This window comes from Brassica napus, chromosome C4 (assembly GCF_020379485.1).
Source record: "Brassica napus cultivar Da-Ae chromosome C4, Da-Ae, whole genome shotgun sequence".
NCBI lineage: Eukaryota > Viridiplantae > Streptophyta > Magnoliopsida > Brassicales > Brassicaceae > Brassica > Brassica napus.
The window spans coordinates 35,887,904-35,907,995 of NC_063447.1; the positions used below are offsets into that span (position 1 = coordinate 35,887,904).

At 36.6% G+C, this 20,092-nt stretch overlaps 1 long non-coding RNA gene across 2 annotated transcripts; it reads left to right on the forward strand.

Moving 5' to 3' along the window:
• Positions 1 to 15,331: 15,331 nt before the first annotated feature.
• LOC125585573 lies at positions 15,332 to 17,170 on the forward strand. Of its 2 annotated transcripts, none has more exons than XR_007322558.1 (5): positions 15,332 to 15,574; positions 15,956 to 16,159; positions 16,263 to 16,357; positions 16,512 to 16,636; positions 16,858 to 17,170. It is a non-coding gene; the product is annotated as an uncharacterized LOC125585573 (long non-coding RNA). The 2 variants fall into 2 exon arrangements; XR_007322559.1 differs by having other exon boundaries at positions 15,344 to 15,648.
• The last annotated feature ends 2,922 nt before the right edge of the window (positions 17,171 to 20,092 follow it).

A 20,092-nucleotide genomic window follows, 5' to 3' on the forward strand; every position in this document is an offset into this window, starting at 1 on the left:
CTGAGTTAAGAATCCACAACTTACTGAGTTCAGATCTGATTCTAGAGGTCGAGGTAACGATCCATCAACGAACCCGATCTTGTTCTTCGCGTCAAGATCAATCTTCATCGCAGCTTCCCAATCATCAAAGTTTGATCCATCAAGTTTGATAGAGATGAGAATCAAACCAGGGTGATCAGAAGTATGCATAAAGTATGGAGAGTGGATCGAATCCGTGAGGTCAACACCGACAAGAGGTCGCGAGGCTTGGATATCCGGACCTGTATCCGCCGGAGAAGCCATCGGAGCAGCGCGAGTTGCAAGACGATTCGATCGACGAGGAAACTTCTTCACATACACCATCTGAAATTGGGAAAACGTAATCGGAGCTCGAGCAAGAGAAATCATGAAGAAATCGAGCTCAAAGAAGCTCTGATACCATATTACGTACAAGCTTACTTGGAGAGGAAGAAGATAATATCAAAGTCTTTTCTTATTTGATAAATGATTGATTTACATGTATATATAGTTAGCTTTACAGTTGAGAATAAACCAACTAATCTAACCAAACCACTAAACCGAAATAATCGGTATCTATTTAAACCTATATAAATCAATAGAGAGAGAGAGTAGATAGGGAAATGAGGAGCTAGAGAGAGAAGAAAGTGGAGAGAGAGAGAGAGAGGGAGCGTAACGGCTAGTATATATTAGGGTTTAGGCCATTACGGTGAAGGAAGAAAAGGCAGGTGATGTGAATACACATATCTATTATCTATCTAGTGGTTGATTTTCCCGTACTGGCTATAAATATTTCTAAAATAAATATACTATGATAATTGATTGCTATCTATTTTTAATTTTAAATTAATTTATATTTTTTATGCTTCATTTATATTAATAATATTATATTACTTTAACTATACATATAATTATATATATGTTATATCTAATCGGTTTTGTTGTTTTTACAGTCGATTTAGTTATCATTTAGGTAAATTGGATTGCATATTTTTTATATTATATATTAAAATTTTAATTAATTTTTTATCTACATTTAGGTGGTTGTTGTCTTAGATACGTAAATATAGTTTATGGAGATTATGTATAACTTAAGATATGTTGTGTTTTGAATGAAATAAAAAATAAACTAAAGTGTCTGATTCCAAATTACATAAATTAATATAACAATAATAATCTGAAGCCTCATGCATATATATAAATTTTACAAAAGAACTAATTTGTAACAGCTGGTTAATATTTTATTTTCATTTATAATATGTATTGAAAATTATTTTGTATGTCTCATAGAATAAATCCACAAAACTTTTAACAGTATAAACATCAAACATAGTTAAAATAATATAATTAACTCAAACTCGAACTCCTGTTACAACTTATGCCGGCTATAGACTACGCCTCTATTCATCCTTCGTTCGTGATCACTCCCAGCAATCACTTCACTGGCTAACAGTTAGTTAGAAAGTGTTCCGGCTAAGGCCTATAGAACTCATTCACTCCGGTTATAGCTTAAAATATTATAAATATTATTTGAATCTTTGGTTTATCATAGAATAAACATCAAACATAATTTGTAAAAATTATTTAAATCATCGCTTTTAAACCCGACCCAATCCGGTAGTCAAACTGGTAAACATGATGATCCGATGCGTCACCTATTTTAAATAGAAATATTCCACCTATTTAAAAACACAACCTATCATAGTATACGATTCATTTTGATTCACTACGGTAACAAAATAGTATTGATTAAAGATTTTGTTATAATTACAAACTAGATTTTGACCCGCACTTTGAAAGCGCATGAGATTTCTTTTTAATAACATATTTGATAGAGACAATATTTGTTATTATAAAATTATTTGTTTTGATATTTGATAACTTAATATATTCTACATTCTCCAATACAAAATTATTAGTCAAACGATTAAGAAATATTTAATTCGTGCGTATACAAGTAAAAAATTGGTCTATATGATAGATAATTAAATTATTTATTGAAAATTTGATGGTATATATTTTTTACTTTTACAACAATTTTGTTTATTTACCTGATTTTAGAAAATTTTATATTCATATATTTTATATACTTTATCATCAGTTGTTAATGAATATCAATCCATTTTTATAATATTGGACACAAAACTATTTAAATTAATGTAATTAGATAAAATAGTAATAAAATTGAGAAGAAAATTCTCAACAATTTTATATTTTGAATACAGCACTTTATAATTTCATTAATTATTCTCTAAATTATCCACTTTATACATTATTTTGTTTTTTTAATTATTAGATTTTAAAAATATATTTGCATCAAAATTAGTTAAAATATTAAAAACTTTAAGGAATATGAACTTATTATATATTTTAAAAAATCTTTGTTAGTATTTTATCATTTTTATATATAGAAGCAGAAAATAATCTGCATAAATATAATTTGGGCTGGATTATGTTGAGTTATTTTGATATGTTTAAAAAAAGTATGAATATAAGAAGTAAATATGAAAAGTTTGAATATAGTTAAATACTTAAATTATAAAATAATCATGTTAGTCGATGTAAAACCAAATATGCAATTACTATAGAGCGATTTGCACACAAATTCTACGAAGATTCAATAATTTGCATGAATGGAAAAAACACAGGCCCAAGTGTGAAGCCCAGTTCTCGACCATGCAAAATGACACGATGACCCTATGCCTTGTTCTCTTTACGTATGAAGCCTAAGAGATTTGTAATGATAATCATGACTAAAGCTCTCTCTCTCTCTCCCCTTATCGTTTACAGAATCTTCATTCTCTCTTTCTTCTTTACATATCCAAATCCTGTCTCTCTGCTTTATCTTTTATGCAATTTTCATTCTCTCTTTCTTCTTTACATATCCAAATCTCAACTCTTTTTTGTAAATTTTTTAAAAAATTCTCAATTTGATCTAAGAACTTTTGTCTTTCCTCAATTTATTCATATTCAAGGTGCAAAAACGATTTTTTTTTGTCTCTGGTCACGTGCATGAAAACATATTAGTTTTGGATTTGATTATACGGCGGCGCTTGGACATGTCTTTGGAAGAACCGTGTTGGCCATTTTGTTTTTCCACATGCAAGGGTTGATCCCAAAGGAACAAATTAACAATCAAAAACGAGTCAACTCTCCAAGGTTCTCATCTTCTTCTTCCTTTTGTGGCTTTGGTGAAACCGATTCTACCGATACGGTGTCGGATTGGAGCAAGTTTGTGACTGGAGTGAAGGAAGTTAAGCTTGTGTGCTTGTAAAAAGACCTAAATAAATCTATGTATTGTAATTCAATAGATTCCATTTGATGATTCTTGTCTAGAAAACAAACAGAGAATATATGTATATATTTAGCCGGCTAATATATATATGTTTTTGTATTCATTTTCCTTGATTTTTTTTGGATAATGTTAACTTAACTCATTTTTGAAACAAGATAAGATTAACTTATATATGTACTGTTCATATAGTTGATATGTAAGTTAGCCGGTTATAATGTGATTTTTTGGATCATTTGTAAATTAGCCGGTTATATTATGATTTATAGGATATTCTATTCGGTTATTTGTAATATTTGATGGATAATTAAGTTAGTGATCGGTTATCTTTTGTCTCTAATAATACTAGGTAAGGAACCTACGCGATATCGCGTGGGAACTCATTTTTTATAAATAAATATATCATATTATAATTTATATATTATATAAAAAAATAATTTTAGTTTCAAAAAAAATCTCATGTCAAAACGTAGAATATATGTGTTTATATTTATTTATACATAATATTAAAAAATATATATTCTATAATTTTAAATTACAACTAAAATACAAATACATCAATACTAATAAAATTATACATTTTTTATTATTTTAGGTAATTTACTCTAAAATTTTAAATTATATCAATTTATAATAAATAAATAAAATCTCTTATTAAACAAAAAATCTTTTTAAATAAAAAAATGTATCGTTTACGTTAGACGGTTGTGTCCTAAACGAAAAAGTACGAACGACTCATAACCTAAGACGTACGAACACGTCCTAAACTAAAGGATACAAACATGATGTCATTCAAGAGGTATGAACTTGTTCCAAGGGGTGGACGAATGTGACTTGACCGAAGATATGAATGTGTCATGACCAAAAAAGTGTAAATGGCGTGAACGAAATGGTGTAAATTGAAATTGAGATCCATAAGACAAAAAAGTTTCTGGATGGGTAAAAACAGCCAAAATCTAAAAAATATTAAGAAAATGACATATTCTAATTTGGATAGACTTTCTATGTTGTCGAGAAAAGGTCATACTCTTATATCACTTGCACCATGGTTAACCATAAGACAAAAAAGTTTTCGGATGGGTAAAAACATGCAAAATCTAAGAAATATTAATAAAAATGGTATATTCTAATTTGGATAGACTTTTTATGTTTTCGAGAAAAGGTCATACTCTTATATCACCAGCACCATGGTTGACCTTTAACATTCTCTCAGTGATGTCTCGTTCGCACTTTTTCAGTCACGATCCATTCTTACCTCTTCGGTCATAATTCATTGGCACTCCTTTAATTTGGATACGACTCGTTTGCACCCTTTCATTCACGATCCATTCACGTTCTTTCAGTTACGATCCGTTAACACTCATACGGTTACGATCCGTTTACTCCTTTTAGTCACGACATGTTTGCACTTTTTTTCACTACCCATTCGCAATCTTTCGGTCACGACCATTTGCACCCTTTGGTCACGACCCATTTGTAATTTTTGGTCACGACCCGTTTGCAACCTTTCGGTCACGGCCATTTGCAATCTTTCAAACACTACCATTTGCACCCTTTCGATCATAACCCATTTGCACGCTTTCGGTCATAACTCATTTGTACCCTTTTTGTCATGGTCAAGATCCATTCGCATCCTTTCGGTCATGATTAACTTCACATCCTTTCGGTCAAGAACCGTTTGCACCCTTTCGTTTATGACAGTTCACAGCCTTTCGGTCACGATCCTTTTGTACATTTTTGGTCATAATATATTCACACCCTTTCAGTCTCAACACTTTCACACCCTTTGGATCATCATACGTTTGTACCTCTTGGATCATAGCATGTTCGTACATTTTAGATTATGACGCGTTCATATCTCTTAGATTACAACACATTTATACATCTCTATTGATGACACTATATAAATATATATATATTTTTTAATCAGTGTTAATATTTTAAGTTATCTTATATGAATTTTTTTTGTATTTATTAGTATTGAGATGAAAATTTATGTCTTTTTTGTTTTTGCTTTACTCATCTATATATTAATACTTCATTAATATTTGTAGTTGTTTTAAATAGACTTTTAATGTTGGTCAAAAAAGATCATACTCTTATATCACCAACATCATGGTTGACCTTTACCATTCTCTCGGTGATGTTTCGTTCACACATTTTCAGTAACGATCCATTCTTACCTCTTTGGTCATGATCTATTGACAGTGACACACCTTTGGTTACGACTCGTTCACACTCTTTTAGTCAAGATCCATTCACACTCTTTCGGTAACAAATCGTTCACACCCATTTGGTTACGATCCGTTCACACCCTTTTTTGGTCATGACCCGTTTACACTTTTTCGGTCGTAACCCATTCACAACCTTTCGATCACGACCATTTGCACCCTTTGGTCACGACCTGTTTGCAATTTTTCGGTCACGATCCATTCGCAACCTTTCGGTTACGATCATTTGCACCCTTTCGGTCATAACCCATTTGCACCCTTTTGGTCACGGTCAAGATCTGTTCCTACCCTTTCAGTCAAGATTAATTTCACATCCTTTCGGTCAAGATCCATTCACACTTTTTAGTTTATGATCATTGGCAGCCTTTCGTTCACGACCTTTTTGTATATTTTCGGTCAAAATACATTCACATCCTTTCAGTCACAAAACATGCATACTCCTTGGATCATGATATGTTTGTACCTCTTGGATCACAACACGCTCAATACCTTTTAGATTATGATGCGTTCATATCTCTTAAATCACAACACATTTGTACCTCTTCGTTGATGACACCACATAAATATTTATCATTTTTTAATCATTGTTAATATGAAAATTGTATCTCTTAAGTTTTTTTTATGAAAAGTTATTTTTATTAGTATTGAAATGAAAATTTATGTCTTTTTGTTTTTACTTTATTCATATATATGAATAGTCACATCTTTCAATTTAAAGGTGGTTATTTTGAAATGATACTTTTATGAATAGTCACAACTTTTCAATTTAAATAGTCACATCTTTTCAATTTTAAATGTAATTATTTTGAAATGATAGAAGTATGAATAGTCACAACTTTTCATTTGAATAATTACATATTTTACAATTAAATTCTAACTAATGCACAACTCTTGAAACAAATAACGAAATACACAACTTTAACAAGAAATAAAATTTTATAAAAATACACAACTTTTCAACATTGTTTGGGTTTTTCATGTAAAACATTTAAGCGATACAACTTTTACGTATAAAACTTAAGAGATTCAAATTTTCACATTAATCAATACACTGATTTTTAGAAATAAAAAAATTGCAAATATTTATGAAATATTAATAAATAGATATGAGTAAAATAAAAACGAAAAGACATAATTTTTCATCTCAATACTAATAAATACATCTTTTCATATAAAAATTAAGAGATGCAACTTTCATATAGATGAATAGTAACATTTTTCCAGTTTAAAAGTGGTTATTTTGAAATGATACTTATATGAATAGTCACAATTTTTCAATTTAAATAGTCGCATCTTTTCAATTTAAAGGTATTTATTTTGAAATGATACATATATGAATACTCACAATTTTTTCATTTAAATAATTACATATTTTTAATTTAAATACTAACTAATACACAACTCTTCAAACAAATAATAAAAGGACATATCTTAATATATAATGAAAATACACAATTTTTAACAAGAAATAAAATTCTTATAAAACACACAATTTTTCAACGTTGTTTGAGTTTGCTATTATTAATTGTTTTTTTTCCTTCACCATTTTATTTGATTAGTGAAAATTATGCTTTGAGAAGGCATGGATATTGGACTATTTATAGATTTTCAAAATTTTGTTTGAAGAGTCACATCTTTTGAATTAAAAGGTTGTGTCTTTTTGTAATAATACTTATATGAAAAGTCACAACTTTTCAACATAAATGGTCACATTCTTTCAATATAAATAATTATTTTTAAATAAAAAGACACAACTTTTAATTGTTGAAAAGACATAACCTTTCAACATAAGTGGAATTCACAACCTTTTGAATTAATTGAGATTGCTATTATTAGCAGATAATATGTGTGTCTTTGTTGATATAGCACATGTGTGTCTATAATAGTTGTAGGTACCTATAATGGTTGTTGGTTATTATTCGGTTATCTTGGTTAACATACATATTATCTGGTTATCTCTAGTAGTTGCTTGCTATTTAATTTAGTGGTCGGTTATATTTTGTCTATAATAATATAACACATAGACATGTGTCTATATTGATATATCTATAAACATGCCAATTATTCTGTTATTTTCAATAGTTGCTGGTTATTTAAGCTAATGATCGGTTATTTCTATTAGTTGATGGTTATTAAATATATGGCATATTGTTTTAGTTCTATAATAAATAAGGTAATCTACACAAATGTGTGGCTACCTGAATATATAGCCATAAATTTGAAGTATGGCTAAGTTTTCTAGTATAAGGATATTCGAATATCCGGATAATTAACTTATTATAACGAAAGTATGCAACTTGTTTATGACTTCACAACATAGAAGATAACATACATTACACAAATTGTAGTAAATCTGATAGTTACATAAGTCGTAGCATTGCATTACACATAACCAACTTAGTTGAGACTTACAAACTGAATATAGAATTTCTTGTAACTGAGCTGTAAGGCAAGCCAATGAGATGAGCTTTAAGAACTTCCCAAAAGAGGATCTCCTTATCACCTCTATTTTGTCTTCCTCCAGAGTGTCTAAGATATGGCTGAGACCTCCGGGTTTGTGGTAGGGTGTCACTCTTAATCCGACGGGTTCATCGCCGGCGGCGAAAAACCAGCGGGGTAGCTCGGCGGTATCCATGTCTTCTACCTGAAGGAAGTATCTAAACCTGAAATGGAACAAATGAAAGGAGGAGAGTATGAGTGATAATGTTTAGCCCCAAAACTTTGATCTACTAGACATTCGATTTCGTGAGATAGAAAAATATAGGACATAAATAAGAAATTAAACTTACGGCTATGTAGAGACTCCCTAGTCCGGCGAGACTGGAACTGACAGTCCGGTAAGGTTTTGCAAAGAATTGACGGATCCCTCAAAGAAATTGAGAAAGAAGAGAGATGAAGAGAATTGATTTCTAGAGAATGCATGAATTGATAATAGTGTTTTTTTTTTCCGACACATTTTCTCATGCGTGATATATCAATATGGAGTGTTTGTAAAGGCATATAACTTTTAGCTGATATTTACGGGTTATAGAGGCTAAAGTGACAATAAAAAATTACACATCAGCGAGAAAGATCAATATCCATCAGTGCAAATTAGTGGTTTATGTTTGTATAGGGAGTAGGGGTGTCAATTCGGGCTGGCTCGGCCCGGTCCGGCCCAAACCCGCTAAGCCCGTAAATATTTGAACCCGACCCGGCCCGGCCCAAAAATAATTTGGGCCTAGAATTCAAAGCCCGGCCCGGCCTTTATAGGGCTACAGGGCTTTTCGGGCTTTTGTGGGCTTTTCGAAAAATAATTTGTCATTGTCATTTCCATCGTTTTAATACATGTGAATTTTCATTAAAAAAAAGAGTTTCATAACTATATTTCTATAATGATAGTTTGGTGTAATTAAAGAAGTAAAGATAAATTCTTTTACTAAAAGCGATCATGGAGAGAATATATGATATAGATAACTGATATTCCCCTGTATATTAATTGAGAATTAATCACATCAAGAAAATCTTTATAATTTTATGACAAAATTGCAAAAAATACTATTTTCAAAATACTACTTGTTGGACATGGACTTTGTCCCCAACAAGGCCTATAAGATAATGTGCTCAGCCCATTTGAAAGGGGTTCACTAGGAAACCCTAGACCACTTCTTTCTATAAATAAGGAGCCAACCTCCTTTGAGATGAGACTCTTGGCTCTTGGACTCTCTTTTGGTCTCTCATTCATCTCTCTCTACTTCTAGAGAGAGAAACATCTCTCCACATGCTTTTATCTAGGCACTTGTGATCCTTTGTTGTAGAACTACGATTGGCTTGATCCCCTTTCGGGGTACGTAGGCAACTCTTCGCCGGGTGCAGCTATAATCATTAAACACCTTTTTCTTATTCTCTTCGAGTCCTCGTCTCGTTCATTCAAGCGCAGATCTTTCTCTCGTCACTTGATCGATGAGTCGTCAATCGATCGACGAGTCGTCACTCGACCGACGAGTCCTTACTCAACCGACGAGTCCTCACTCGACCGAAGAGTCGTCACTTGACCGTTCTCTTCGAGTCGTCTCCATCCGGTTCAAGCTCAGCATGAAGACTTCTCCTAACCCCACTGACGAGTCCTCGTCTCGTTTATTCACTAGTTTGTTGACAGTTCTCGGTTCAAACAGTTGGCGCCCACCGTGGGGCATGGAGAAGTATATTCGAGGAAGATTGAACTGGAGTCCGTTCTGTTGTCACTCGACCAACGAGTTGTCACTCAACCGACTCTTCGGCCACTCGCTCGCTCTTATCACTCGGTGCAGATCGTTCTCTCGTCACTTGACCGACGAGTCGTCACTTGACCGACGAGTCGTCACTTGACCGACGAGTCGTCACTCGATCGATGAGTCGTCACTCGACCGGCGAGTCCTCACTCGACCGGCGAGTCCTCAGTCGACCGTTTTGTAGTCACTTGACTGTTCTGTCGCCACAAGACTGTTCTGTCATCACTTCGAGAGACGAGTCTTCACTCGACCGACGAGTGTTCTCTCGCAGTCGCTTGGCTCGATCTCTCGCGGCCACTCACTCTCTCTCACGGTCACGGTCACATAACAAAACAATCTCCCAACATGTAGGAGCGCAAATTGTTTTGAGCGATGCTTACGCACGAGCACGACCTTGTCTCTCGGACAAACGTACTAGCACTCGCACCCACTAACGAGCATGTCCTGATCAGACACATGCTCGAGGGATTTTCGGTCGTATCGCGGTCCCGACCCATACGATCGAGACGACAACTTTCAATCATTTTATAATCCTCTAAAGCCAGGCTTGGCCAACCTAAAATTTTTAGGATTACTTCAAGATCGAGTGAAAACCGTTGTTGCTCGGAAATATAAACGATTGTCTTCGAACCTCGAAAATTTAAACTGTTATCGAGGACTCGAACTGACGGCATGATGTGTTAAAATTTGATAAGACCGAGTCATCGACTCTCCGGTTTAATTCAAGACATCGACCAAATTGCCAAATACAAATCGTTTAAACCCAATATTCAAAGTAGAATTCAGCGACTCGTCGAAGGCCAACTGGCACTCTCGAGTTGACCCACCGCACGACTCGCAGTTGCTCAGATCTCTTTCTCGCGGTCACTCGACTCGCAACTCTTGCGGTCACTCGACTCGCACTCTTACGGTCACTCGACTCGCGGTCACTCAACTCGCACTCTTGCGGTCACTCGACTCGCACTCTTGCGGTCACTCGCAGTTCCACTCTTCCGGTCACTCGACTCACACTCTTGCGGTCACTCGCAGTTGCACTCTTGCGGTCACTCAACTTGCTCTTTGCGGTCACTCGCCTCGCTCTCTCGCAGTCACTCGGCTCGGATCGCTCTCTTGCAGTCACTCGGATTGCTCGCAAGTCTCGAGCATGACGTGATACTGCGAAGACACGTCCTCCCGTGATGATTTGATACTGCGAAGACACGTCCTCCCGTGACGATTTGATTGTGCGAAGACATGTCCACCCGTGACGATTTGATTATGATGGTTCGCTCATGGCGATACGTTCATGATGATGTCTACGGCGACTTGTCTTTGGCAGTTTGTCGATTGACACTTCATCCATGGCAACTTGCTCCGATGGTTCAGAACACTGTCCTCACAGATCGTTCGCGCAACCATCCCGGAGTAAGAAGTCTGATCGGAATCAGAAGTATGTCGATGATAGCTCGCCCGAGACGGTCCGTCTATGACACTTCATCTATGGCAATCTAACCATGACGGCCCATTCATGATAATCATCTGCGTCGTTCTCTCGCAGTCGCACGACTCGATCTCTCGCGGTTACTCTGTGCAGATCGATCTCTCGCAGTCGCTCAGATCTCTCTCTCCTCGCGGAGTTGACGTGTCGACTCAGCGCTGAGTCCATTTTCTTATAAACCCTCTTCGTAAAATTCATTGAGATCAACTCCATCTCTCTCAACGAACTGGGGGGCTTACTGTTGGACATGGACTTTGTCCCCAACAAGGCCTATAAGATAATGGGCTCAGCCCATTTGAAAGGGGTTCACTAGGAAACCCTAGACCACTTCTTTCTATAAATAAGGAGCCAACCTCCTTTGAGATGGGACTCTTGGCTCTTGGACTCTCTTTTGGTCTCTCATTCATCTCTCTCTACTTCTAGAGAGAGAAACATCTCTCCACATGCTTTCATCTAGGCACTTGTGATCCTTTGTTGTAGAACTACGATTGGCTTGATCCCCTTTCAGGGTACGTAGGCAACTCTTCGCCGGGTGCAACTATAATCATTAAACACCTTTTTCTTATTCTCTTCGAGTCCTCGTCTCGTTCATTCAAGCGCAGATCTTTCTCTCGTCACTTGATCGATGAGTCGTCAATCGATCGAGGAGTCATCACTCGACCGACGAGTCCTCACTCAACCGACGAGTCCTCACTCGACCGAAGAGTTGTCACTTGACCGTTCTCTTCGAGTCGTCTCCATCCGGTTCAAGCTCAGCATGAAGACTTCTCCTAACCCCATTGACGAGTCCTCGTCTCGTTTATTCACTAGTTTGTTGACAGTTCTCGGTTCAAACAGTTGGCACCCACCGTGGGGCATGGAGAAGTATCTTCGAGGAAGATTGAACTGGAGTCCGTTCTGTTGTCACTTGACCGACGAGTTGACACTCGACCAACGAGTTGTCACTCAACCGACTCTTCGGCCACTCGCTCGCTCTTATCACTCAGTGCAGATCGTTCTCTCGTCACTTGACCGACGAGTCATCACTTGACCGACGAGTCGTCACTCGATCGACGAGTCGTCACTCGACCGGAGAGTCCTCACTCGACCGGCGAGTCCTCAGTCGACCGTTTTGTAGTCACTTGACTGTTCTGTCGCCACACGACTGTTCTGTCATCACTTCGACAGACGAGTCCTCACTCGACCGACGAGCGTTCTCTCGCAGTCGCTTGGCTCGATCTCTCGCGGCCACTCACTCGCTCTCACGGTCACGGTCACATAACAAAACAATCTCCCAACATGTAGGAGCGCGAATTGTTTTGAGCGATGCTTACGCACGAGCACGACCTTGTCTCTCGGACAAACGTACTAGCACTCGCACCCACTAACGAGCATGTCCTGATCAGACACATGCTCGAGGGATTTTCGGTCGTATCGCGGTCCCGACCCATGCGATCGAGACGACAACTTTCAATCATTTTATAATCCTCTAAAGCCAGGCTTGGCCAACCTAAAATTTTTAGGATTACTTCAAGATCGAGTGAAAACCGTTGTTGCTCGGAAATATAAACGATTGTCTTCGAACCTCGAAAATTTAAACTGTTATCGAGGACTCGAACTGACGGCATGATGTGTTAAAATTTGATAAGACCGAGTCATCGACTCTCCGGTTTAATTCAAGACATCGAACAAATTGCCAAATACAAATCGTTTAAACCCAATATTCAAAGTAGAATTCAGCGACTCGTCGAAGGGCAACTGGCACTCTCAAGTTGACCCACCGCACGACTCGCAGTTGCTCAGATCTCTTTCTCGCAGTTGCTCAGATCTCTTTCTCGCGGTCACTCGACTCGCAACTCTTGCGGTCACTCGACTCGCACTCTTACGGTCACTCGACTCGCTCCTTGCGGTCACTCGACTCGCTCCTTGCGGTCACTCGACTCGCACTCTTGCGGTCACTCGACTCGCACTCTTGCGGTCACTCGCAGTTCCACTCTTCCGGTCACTCGACTCGCACTCTTGCGGTCACTCGCAGTTGCACTCTTGCGGTCACTCAACTTGCTCTTTGCGGTCACTCGCCTCGCTCTCTCGCAGTCACTCGGCTCGGATCGCTCTCTTGCAGTCACTCGGATTGCTCGTAAGTCTCGAGCATGACGTGATACTGCGAAGACACGTCCTCCCGTGACGATTTGATACTGCGAAGACACGTCCTCCCATGACGATTTGATTGTGCGAAGACACGTCCACCCGTGACGATTTGATTATGATGGTTCGCTCATGGCGATACGTTCATGATGATGTCTACGGCGACTTGTCTTTGGCAGTTTGTCGATTGACACTTCATCCATGGCAACTTGCTCCGATGGTTCAGAACACTGTCCTCACAGATCGTTCGCGCAACCATCCCGGAGTAAGAAGTCTGATCGGAATCAGAAGTATGTCGATGACAGCTCGCCCGAGACGGTCCGTCTATGACACTTCATCTATGGTAATCTAACCATGACGGCCCATTCATGATAATCGTCTGCGTCGTTCTCTCGCAGTCGCACGACTCGATCTCTCGCGGTTACTCTGTGCAGATCGATCTCTCGCAGTCGCTCAGATCTCTCTCTCCTCGCGGAGTTGACGTGTCGACTCAGCGCTGAGTCCATTTTCTTATAAATCCTCTTCGTAAAATTCATTGAGATCAACTCCATCTCTCTCAACGAACTGGGGGGCTTACTGTTGGATATGGACTTTGTCCCCAACAAGGCCTATAAGATAATGGGCTCAGCCCATTTGAAAGGGGTTCACTAGGAAACCCTAGACCACTTCTTTCTATAAATAAGGAGCCAACCTCCTTTGAGATGGGACTCTTGGCTCTTGGACTCTCTTTTGGTCTCTCATTCATCTCTCTCTACTTCTAGAGAGAGAAACATCTCTCCACATGCTTTCATCTAGGCACTTGTGATCCTTTGTTGTAGAACTACGATTGGCTTGATCCCCTTTCGGGGTACGTAGGCAACTCTTCGCCGGGTGCAGCTATAATCATTAAACACCTTTTTCTTATTCTCTTCGAGTCCTCGTCTCGTTCATTCAAGCGCATATCTTTCTCTCGTCACTTGATCGACGAGTCGTCAATCGATCGACGAGTCGTCAATCGATCGACGAGTCGTCACTCGACCGACGAGTCCTCACTCAACCGACGAGTCCTCACTCGACCGAAGAGTCGTCACTTGACCGTTCTCTTCGAGTCGTCTCCATCCGGTTCAAGCTCAGCATGAAGACTTCTCCTAACCCCACTGACGAGTCCTCGTCTCGTTTATTCACTAGTTTGTTGACAGTTCTCGGTTCAAACACTGCTTTTCATGTTTACACTAACCAATTTTACCTTCATCTTTAATGAAAGGTAAAAGATATTTATAACTCTTGAATTAGCTTTGACAAAAAACATAGGTTTAACTAATTTAAACTTAAAACATCAACTCTAAACCCCAAACCATGAAACATCAACTCTAAACCCTAAACTCCGAAACATCAACTCTACACTCTAAACTTTAAACCTTCAAATCTAAACCCTAAAACGTAAACCCTAAACCCTAAATCTAAACTTAAAATATCAACTCTAAACCCTAAATCATCAACTCTAAACCCTAAACCATGAAACTTCAACTTTAAACTCTAAAACCCGAATCATCAACTCTAAACCCTAAATCCTAAATCATCAAATCTAAACCCTAAAACATAAACTCTAAACTTTTAATGTAAACCCTAAACCCTATATTTTCTGAAATTCGAACCCTAAACCCTAAACCCTAAACCCTAAACCTTCAAATCTAAACCCTAATACATCAACTCTAAACCCTAAACTCTAAAATCCTAAACCTTCAAATCTAAGCCCTAAAACATTAACTCTACGATTTTAGGGTTTAGGATTTAGAGTTGAGTTTTAGGGTGTAGGGTTTGAATTTCGAAATAGTATAATTCGAAACAAAATTAAAAAATATTTTTTGTTTTTTTAGATTTTTTATTTATTTTTTGAAAATGTCCCGATGGTAAAGATTGAAAATTGGTAACATGAAAATGAAAAACATAAAATCTCCCCTAATTTGAGTGGTCGATTGTTTTTTTTTACATCACCGAACATTAAAAGTTTGTTTTTGTCGTTCATTAAGAAATACAAATTTCTCTTTCTTCGATCTCTTTTTCCTGCAACACCTAAAGCGGTCGGGGATTTGCAAGATCAAACTCGCTTCGTACAGCTTCGATATCTCTGATTCAGCAATCATCGAGCAGCCTCAACGCCAAGTCCCTCCCTCGCCCTTCTGTAGACATTCGCGCTGTTTTGATTTGCGATGACGATGTGGAGGTAGACAAAAAGTCGCTGGAGTTCGCGTTATCCGTGTGGAAGTCAAACCCTGATCGTTTAATAGGGGCATGTTTGTGAGATCGCATCATTTAATTGGATTTGGGGATTAGGGTTTTTGGGTTTAATTGGATTTGGGGATTAGACTCTCTTGTCGAACTTGCTTATTATTTGGAACACGGTTGTGTGTAATTGCTTTGTCTGAAAATCTTCTTTTACATTTCAAAAAAATGATTTTTTTTGGGATAATGTTTGTCCTTAGGTGTCATTTGATTTTAGATAGGTCTCGTGCGTCATTGATTTTGCTTGTTTGTCTGGAGACTTGAGGACATGATCTTTGATATAATATAAAGTGTTTCAAATCTGTTTTGGAATTTGTTACAGGTTGGAAGTTTTTGATCATATCGAGGTTTGATAAGTGGGTGAGGAAAGTAGCTGCCTCTGCAATAGCACCAAGCTTGAAGCTTTATGAAAAGGTTCAAGATTTGGGGTTATCTTGCTTACAGGGCGAAGAGAGAACGACACGGTTATCGCTATCAAGAACCTGAGCAATGCCGGTTTCAATAACTGGGACGAGCTTATTCTGAGGTAAGTTATTCTCAATTTTTCAGTTTTCGATTGTTGACTTCTGTTTAACTCTTGAAGAGGTAGACTTCACAGTTATACTAATTATCTTTAGCTTTTCTTGTAGAATGTGACAGCAGCTTTGAATGTTTATTTTCAAGATCCTGGATTTTAGCTTGTGTTCCCACATTATCTCTAGCACCCGTTGAAGCTGATCCTGAGGTAATGTTTCGTTTGTAAATTCTTTGAATTTAGCTTCAAGTATCGAACAAAGTGTTATGACCGAACATAGACGTTGAAGCCTCTTTAGACTCTGTTTATTTTTTTAAAATGATTGCATTGTTTCTAACATAACACAATTCTCGGCAAACAATAGAAAGATGAGGTGACTTCAAGCTCTTCGGATTTAAGTTTCTTGGTTGTGGGATTCAAGTTGCTCACTCATCCTGTATATCCAGTGCTGCTCACTTATCCTGAACTCATTGATGCTGCAGTGATCCCGTAAGTCTTTTGTACCAGAAACAATCTTAGGTGATAAAAATATTATGTCTATAGCCTATTTAGAAAAGCCCAAAATATTATCGATTTAGAAAAGCACATGTGATCATGATAAAACTTCATTGTCTTCGTATGTTGATGTAAGTGATTTTTATATATTAATATATAGTTTATATTATACTTTTACTTCCAATATCTAAACTATGTCGTAAAATATGTGACAGATTTACTGAAAGATTGAGAATCGTACAGAGACTAAAGTCAATCAGTGGCATCAATATAACAATATGATGACATTTACACACAGAGAACAACATTCAGTCAATATCCATGATGACCCAGATAAATCCAAGTTTATGGGGATGGAGACTAACAAACTACATCGAGTAAATCTAAAGTCTTCATATTGCTGTGCTGTTCGTAACTTTGTTTGGGATCCAAAATCTAAAACATGGACACTGAATGTAGAGCTATTGACCACTACTCATATACTTCTTAATAAAAGATAATAAAAGTAAAACAATTACTTGACCACTACTCATATACTTCTTATGGATTATATTTCAATTTTTATCATAAATGTAATATTTCACCTAAAATATACAATTACAGAATTTATACAACACAATTTCATTTAGTAGTCATAATATAAAATTTCAGTTAGGACCAATTCTTATTTTCATATGATGTAAGATGTTTTAAACTCTATAATTTCATTTTCTTATTCATTCCAAGTTGTCTCAATTTGATTTTAGCAAATTTTGCTTATTTATGATATTCTTATGAGTTTTTAGATTAAATCATCAATTTATTAAATTAGGTAATATAAATATTTCAAACTTTCTAATTAATTTATTAATTTAAATAATATAAATATTTCGAAATTTCTAATTGGAATTATGATTATAATTATTTTAACTTTCACAAGATTCTTATTAGTTTTTAGCTTAAATAATTAATTTATTAATTTAAATATTATAACTATTTCAAAAAATTTAATTGGAATTATAATTATAATTATTTTAAACCAGTTAGGACCAATTCTTATTTTCATATGGTGTAAGATGTTTTAAACTTTATAATTTTATTTTCTCATTCATTCCAAGTTGTCTCGATTATAGTTTTTGACATCCATATTTATGTACTTTTGATATTTGTTTTTTTAATTGGAGTTCTATGTTTTTCTTCTTTCTTTGAGTTTGAGAGACTATGAGTAAATCAGTTTGTTACATGGAGTTTGGAATTATGAATTAGGTATTCTGAATTACTTTGGTAGATATTTCACGTGTATGTTTTATTACTGTTTAATCTATAATAAAAATATGTTTTGATATTAAGTTTAAAGAATTGTCTATGTAATTATGTTATGAACATGCGTTTAATGGTTTAGTTTCTAAAACAGCTAAAGTAGATATATTTTCAATGAATAATTATATTTATCATTATATAATTAACCATAAATTAAGTTTAATAATAAAACTATCATTATCTATTTTTCTTTTATTAAAAGTAAACTTATGATAAGTCAATGTATATATTGATCAAGTAAACCAATGAAATATTTTCATTTTCTCAATTCGTTTTTTTTTAAGTTTTCTTCTAAATTATCATCAAACTTTAGTTTTTATTTACTTTTTATTTATTTTTTTCTTACTTGGATTTTGTAGTGTTTTTCGTAATTTAATACATGTTTCTGGTTCAAAAATACAAAGTAGATTAAGAGACACCTTTTTTTTTTTTTACAGCAAACATTCACATACTCATGTAGACCCTGTAAACCAAGGTGGCAGCTCTGCATCCATGTGTACGACGAAAGACGGTTGTTTCCGAGCACTGCGTGCCAAGTGATCCGCCTTTATGTTTTCCGTCATGGGAACATGAACAACATCTGAGTTGGTAAAGCTTCTTCTCGATAGCTTAATGATATTACGTGTATACGCACACCAATTAACCTATTGTGCACACTACCACAATCGAATTGTATGTCGATGTAGCACTTTAGGATCGAATCCACAGAGACCAACGATTACACTTTATCTTTATAAGATCAATACCTAGCTAAAACAATGATGGGGTTTTGAGATTAAGGTATCGTATCAAGCAAGTAACAAATTCTTTTAAGGTTTTCAGATGATTAAAAGAGCTAGGTTCAGGGTGATTCATCGGGATACTCAGGATCATGAGCTACACAACTATTCAGGAAGGCAATAAGAGCCAATCTAGAACTTGAACAACAAGAATAGATAAACCCACTGTCGAGGTGGTGTCTACCAATTTATCAAGCAATCCTAATGCCTAAACTCTCGTTTGGATCAGAGAATGATGACAAGCATTAAGTTCAGATTCAATTGGTTCACGATTTGCCTTAACATCAGCTCTCGTTGGCTAAGGACAAATCGCCTATCTATTCTTTTTCTAGTAACCTAAAACACTTTTGATGATTAGATTAAACCTATTGTTAGGGGATTTTTGTGTAGGCTCTTTGTGAGTACTACGAAACGATGGATAAACTGATAGTTTGTATGTATTTCGTGAGGGTTTAAAGATCATAACAGAGAGATAGGCTTGAAGAGACATTTATTAGATAGAATCAACCAGAACAAGAGAGGTTACAAGATATCCAATAAGAACCCTAGTTCTAGCCGCCTAATTCTAGTCTCTAAGCCTTGGGGAAGTCGATTCTTTGCTTTAGGGTTTTAGTAGTCCTTATATAGTCGTCTAGGAGTCGGTTTCCTTGGGTTAAACTCTTCCATATTCGGAAATATGGAAGGTTCTCTTTATCGGAAGTTTTCCATTTCTTGGAGGGGATCTCGGTTCCAGGGACCGAACTCAGGGTTCCTTCTAGCGGGGACATGGAGCGTTCCCTTATCGGGGACCCGAGGGTCTGGGTCCTGCCTGGAGGCTGGAGGAAATGATACCGGAGTATTTTTCCCCAACAGTTTGCCCCTTATTTTTCGATTTCGTCATCGAAGTCGAGGAATAACCTGTGCACTCAAGTCAACCGTGGTTGCTCATTCCCAGCAGGCTCCCCTTAGGCAGGACCCCATTCCATTGATCTTGCTGTCCTGGATTCCACTCAAGCCGGAACTCATTCTAAACCCAGGTGAGGATCGGTTCCTTCGTGTTTGACCGGAGTATAGTAGTAGCTTCTCTTATCTTATGGAGACGATGAGGCTGGAATTCTGATGTTAAGCTGCATGCAGGCTGGAGAGAGTCGGAGAGATGATGTTGGTAACGGGTTCTTCAAGGTTATGATCCTTTGATTTGAGGAGAAAGATAGAAACATTGCTTCCCTTGGCGCCTTTCCTTTTTTCAGGCCGGCCGTTTCTTCCGTAAGGGATTCATCTGAAGATTTGGAAATATCTGATTTCCTTTTTCCTGGCTCCAAAAAGGAAAGAGTCAGGCGTATATTTGGGGTGCCTGGTGCGTAGAGTTTCATCCATCTCTTATTTCAGAAGA